We start from the raw sequence: 6,007 nt of genomic DNA on the forward strand, positions 1-6,007 counted from the left end.
GGGGAGAAGGAGGGGAAGGGGGAGAAGGAAGGGGAGAAGGAGGGGGAGGGGGAGAAAGGGAGACACAGGGAGAGGTGGATGCACCGAGGGGCCCAGGGGGAGCCCAGGAGCAACGTGAATTTTGGGGGATGCGGAGGGGGGACGGCGGGAACACAGGACGCACAGAAACAGGGAAAGAGCAAGGTCAACAGGGAGACACCAGGAGGTGCCAGGGTGCAGCCAGAGGGTGGTGGAGACAGAAGGGAAGGCAAGGACAGGCAGGGAAAGCAGAGGCGGTGGGGGTGGGGGGAGGACAAAAAAGGGGACATCGTGAGCACGTCTCCGCAGGCATGGCCACCACCCCTCCAGCCGCCTTCTCCATGGTGCCCACTCAGGCACCCCCAAGCATTGTAGCCCCCCAAACCCCATCCTCCCCTCAAACGCTCCCAACCGAATGAACCACAGAAACAGGTGTTGGTAACTTTCTCCTCTCCTTTCTGCAGCCCCAGCCTGGGCGTATTGGGGAAATGACACGGAAACAGCACCTGTGAGTTTTCGGCTCATTGTAGATTTGGGTGAGATAACTGGCTATGCATGGGTCCTGGGGTGCGTCACAAAACCCAGCAGCCTTCCCCAGAAACGATGGGCCAACCAGGGTCTTTCGGTTCTTTCGGAGGGGAGGTCTTGCTATGTTGCCCAGGCTGGTCTCGAACTCCTGGCCTCAAGCGATCCTCTGGCCTCAGCCTCCCAAAGCACTGGGATGACTCTGTGTCACTGCAACTGGCTCTGACAACCAAGCTCAGCGATGAGCAGCAGGGACACTTGTGTGAGGCCGGATACCCTTAGGGACCCTGTGAGTCCACAGCCCAATTCTGACATCTGAACCCTGCCTCCTGCCCATGCCCTTATTCACAAGGTGAGACCACGCAGACTTGGCCTCCCTCTGGAGGTCAGGAGGTAGGAGACTGGAGAAGGAAGGGAGAGTGCAGGGATCTCCTCTTCCTCTCCCAGCTGAGCAGGTCACCCAGCCGGGATCAGGGAGCGAGCTGCCGGAGGCTGCCCCGCAGACCAGACACTCGCAAAGAGGGGGAAAGCAAAGCCTCAGGCTGGTGCGGCAGGGCTGAACCAATCCTATTCTTGCTGCTCCAGCAGCAAAGTCGACCCCTTCCCTCAGTGCAGCGGGCATCAGTTGGCAGGAGACACAGGCGTCCCCACCGGAAAGCTGGGCCACAAGTCAGGTGGACTCATCTGTGGCATCAGCTTGAAACTCCACCAGAATCTCAGTCCTCTCACGCATCCCATCTGGGCTGTGGCGCTGGAGAGGCTGTCCTGCTCTGGTCTCCATCCAGGAATCCCAGCTACTCTGTCACACCCAGAAGTGTCCCGTGGTGCAGGTGGTCCTAGTGGGTCCCTGCTCCCAGTCTCTCCTCTGTGCCAGCCATGGTGGCCTACTGGGGTGGCACACAGAGCTTTTCTTTCAGTTGCAGAACAGCCTAGAACAGATGATGTGCTCAATAAACGTCCACACACGTCTGTCCACACAAAGAAATGAATGTTCCCTCTGCCGTGACTCACGTCTCGGGGACAGCAGCTCTGCCCGTCTCAGGTGTGAGCTGACACTCAGTTCACTCCCTCAGACCTGGAACGTGTGGGGCTTCTAACTGTGGTTTCAGTGTGAGACAGAGTCTCCCTCTGTCACCCAGGCTGGAGGGCAGTGGTGCAATCTCGGCTCCCTGCAACCTCCACCTCCGGGGTTCAAGCGATTCTCCTGCCTCAGCCTCCCGAGTAGCTGGGATTACAGGTGCAAGCCACCACGCCTGGCTAATTTTTTGTATTTTTAGTAGAGACGGGGTTTCTCTATGTTGGTCAGGCTGGTCACAAACTCCTGACCTCAGGTGATCCGCCTGCCCCGGCCTCCCAAAGTGTTGGGATGACAGGCGTGAGCCCCCGCACCTGGCCCCAGTTTCAGGTTTTAGGAATAATTACAAGTGATGCCTGTGGATTACTGCACATTTCAAAAACGCATCTAACATCAGCCGGGTGTGGTTGCCCGTGCCTGTAATCTCAGCACTTTGGGAGGCCTAGGCGGGTGGATCGCCTGAGGTCAGGAGTTCAAGACCAGCCTGGCCAACGTGGTGAAACCCTGTTTTTAAAAAAAAAAAGAAAAGGAAAGAAATTCGTCTAACATCAAGGAAAGAGGGAGAGAGAGTGAGGGAGGGAGGAGAGGGAGAACAGTGGAGAAAAACAGTGCGGTGGGGGAGGAATAGACTCAGAAGAAACCCACAAGTCAGGCAAAGCTATAATGACCGCTCCCAGAGGGCTCAGAGAAAAATACCGTATCCATGAAACACGTGCAGGATGCTGTTAAGTAAAAGGGACCATCAGGGAGTGAGAAGATGCTCTTAAAATGCGAATATACAACAGCCAGAGTGGAATAATCCCAGGTAAGGACTGGGCAATCAAGCTAAGCAGATGTCCCAGAAAACAGAACAGAACCAGCTGCCAAGATGGGGAACGAGAGAAAGAGAATGAAAAGTTTGAAGGCGAATGAAGATAAAGCCGGGTTGTCACCTGATCAAGAGACAGTTCTAAAAGAGAGGAAGAGATGATGACATAATGAGGAAAAAAAGTCCAGGATTGAAAGATGAGTTTCCAGTTTAAAGGCAGTCAAGTGCAGTGGCTCATGACCGTAATCCCAGCACTTTGGGAGGCCAAGGTGGGAGCCCAGGAGTTTGAGAGCAGTTTGGGCAATAAAATGAGACCACCATCTCTACAAAAAATTCAAATTTAGCCAGGCATGGTGGCTCACGCCTGTGGTCCCAGTTATTCAGGAGGCTGAGGTTGGAGGATCTTTGGAGCCCAGGAGGTCAAGTCTGCAGTGAGTTATGATCGTAACATTGCCCTCCAGCCTGGATGACAGAGTGAGACCCCAGCTCTAAAAAAATGGGGTGGGACATCACGTCCTCAGCTGGTGAATGAAAAAGCCACTCAAGGCTCATAGTTGCAGAATTTCAGAGCGCCAAGAATAAAGAGAAAATCCTAGAAAGCGTCCAGAAGAAAGCCAGATTCACACGAAGGATCAAGAATCAAAGCAGCTTTGGGTTCTCAAAAACTAGCAGACAACAGAGCAAGGCTTTCGAAGTTCCAAGGAAGAAGTATATGCAGCTGGAATTGCTAAATATCAAGACATCAAACATGAAGGTGCAATAAAGATATCATCAGATGTTCGAGGACTCCAAAACTTGCCTTCCCACATACACTTTCTCAGAAAGCTACTGAAGGATGTGTTCCATTCAAACGAGGAGGTAAATCAAAAAAGGATGGTGTGGGGTTCAGGAAATGTGATCCAACAGAGCTGAAAGAGAAGAGGGATTCTCTAAATGAGAGTGGGGAGGACTCTGGAAGACAGCTAGACAAAATGACCCAGGGCATGGAGGGCAGCCCCACCCAGATCAGAGTTGACCTAATATGTGTGGAAAATCCTATTGAGTTGGTTTTAAATTTTGTTGGGGAGTGTGGGAAGAATTTTTGTTTGGCAACTCCTGGAAAATCAGAGTTCTGCAGGAAAGGAAATACAACCCTAGTACCCTACATGGCTCAGCTGTGGAGAGTGTTCACCAAAACCATAGTAATGTTAGTTACTAAATGTTCATTTAGGCAACAGACTGTATTTGTAACTATACCGAGAGACTGATAGAGGGGGAGGGTGTGGGTACGGATTTAGAAAGATGGCAAAGGAAAACCTGAAGGATGAACAGTGTACCAGGGAGTCTTTTATGTAGGAAAGGAGAGGCAAGAACCGATGTTTATATTTTATCTGCATAAAGAAACATGGAAGAAAATGCAAAAAACTGAATTGATCTCTCACCTCTTTGGCACTTGGCCACCCTGTAAGGGTTATGGGAGAGGACCCAGTTCCCCATTCTTTCAGAGGGAATAGTGAGTCAAAACTCAACCAGGAAGAAGGCCGGGCGCGGTGGCTCACGCCTGTAATCCCAGCACCATGGGAGGCCGAGGCGGGCGGATCACCTGAGGTCGGGAGTTCGAGACCAGCCTGACCAACATGGAGAAACCCCATCTCTACTAAAAATACAAAATTAGCCGGGCATGGTGGCACATGCCTGTAATCCCAGCTACTCGGGAGGCTGAGGCAGGAGAATCACTTGAACCCAGGAGGTGGAGATTCCAGGGAGCCAAGAGTGCGCCATTGCACTCCAACCTGGGCAACAAGAGCGAAACTCTGTCTCAAAAAAAAAAAAAAGTCAACTGGGGCTTTGAAATTCCAAGGGAGGCCCTTCTTGCTTACCTGTTGTAATGTTTAATTCATTCACTCATTCTTTCACCTGCCAATTTATTCAAATTCATCCTGCATTTACAGTAGGGACAGAAATGTCAGTGCTCCTCTAAAAGCTCACAGGATCTTTCCGTGTATCTGGTCACTCAATCCTTAACAGTAATTCTTGTTTTGTTTTGAGACAGGGTCTTGCTCGGTCACCCAGGCTGCAGTGCAGTTGTGCAATCACGTCTCACGGCAGCCTTGAACTCCTGGGCTCAGTCGATCCTCTCACCTCAGCCTCCCAAGTAGGTGGGACTACGGGTGCACACCGCCACGTCTGGCTAATTCAATATATGTGTGTGTGTGTGTGTGTGTGTATATATATATATATATATATATATATATATATATATATGTGTGCAGGCCGGGGGCAGTGGCTCACGCCTGTAATCCCAATACTTTGGGAGGCCGAGGTGGGTGGATGGCCTGAGGTCAGGAGTTGGAGACTAGCCTGACCAGCATGGTGAAACTCCGTCTCTACTAAAAAAAGTACAAAAATTAGCCGGGTGTGGTGGCGGGCGCCTGTAATCCCAGCTACTCGGGAGGCTGAGACAGGAGAATCTCTTGGACCCGGGAGGCGGAGGTTTCAGTGAGCCAAGATTGTGCCACTGCACTCCAGCCAGGGCAACAAAAGAGAGACGCCCTCTCAAAAAAACACACAACATTATATATATCTTTATAATACCTTTATCTATATTTTATATTATATAGATGATTATATATATATATATAAGAAATGTGGTCTCAGTACCAGGCTGGTCTCTAACTTCTGGGATCAAGCAATCCTCCAGCGCTGGGATTACAGGCACGAATCCTTGCCATAATTCTAGAAGGCAGGGGTTTTTCTCCTTGTGACACAGAGAAGGTGAGCCACCCCGCGAGCTTGCCAGCCAGTCCCACCAGGGCCGCCCACACACCGGCCTAGGTAGGGGAGGGGCGCTGGATGCAGAGCGTCCCTTTCCCAGCCCTCCCCAGGCCCCAATCTGGTGCCTAATGGGGACCCCAGTGGCAGAGGCTGGGGGAGGGGCCGGGCCAGGCAGAGTCTGAAAAAACTTCACGTTTTGTCGATCGCAGCAAAAAGAGGCTCTGCCGCCCCGATTCCCGGCGCTCAATCTAATTACAGCTCCTCACAGCCCAGATCGATCCAGTCGGAGCTGCTTACCGCGGGCAGCCCATCCCCCACGGCCGCCGGCGGAGGTGTGAGTCCGAGTGGGGGGGCCGCCTGCACGCCCCTCCGTGCGCCCCCTGCCCATCACCGTCGCCACCTCACCCCGGTCAGCGCCCCACCCGACATTGGGGCCACCCCCACACCAGCCCTGAAGGCCACCCCTGTGCCAGCCCCAGAGGCCATGGTGGTGATGGGCCCCCTGTGCGGAAGTGAACACTGAGGCGGGGACAGAAGGACTGAGGGGCTCGGAGTGGGGACGGGGAGCCGGGAGGAAGCCCTGGACGAGGCCCTTGTACCAGCCACCAGCCTCAGACTGCCAGGGCCCGCCATTGCCACCCCTGCCACGAGACCTCCAGAGTCTCCAGTGCTGCCAACATCTCCTTCTCCTCCACCACCGCTCCTGCACCACCGGGGGCAGCGCTAATCCGTCTCACCCTCCACATCACCCCCACTCCAGCACCTCCTCCTCCATCACCCCCACCTCCTCCTCCTCCTCCATCACCCCCACCTCCTCCTCCTCCTCC

General features: G+C 53.4%; 1 protein-coding gene across 1 annotated transcript in view; it reads right to left on the reverse strand.

Annotated features, from left to right (window-relative positions):
- Positions 1 to 6,007, reverse strand: part of ONECUT3 (one cut homeobox 3) — a 27,577-nt gene that overhangs the window by 950 nt on the left and 20,620 nt on the right. The gene's annotated exons all lie outside the window — the stretch shown is intronic.

This window comes from Cebus imitator, unplaced genomic scaffold, assembly GCF_001604975.1.
Source record: "Cebus imitator isolate Cc_AM_T3 unplaced genomic scaffold, Cebus_imitator-1.0 Scaffold524, whole genome shotgun sequence".
Lineage (NCBI taxonomy): Eukaryota > Metazoa > Chordata > Mammalia > Primates > Cebidae > Cebus > Cebus imitator.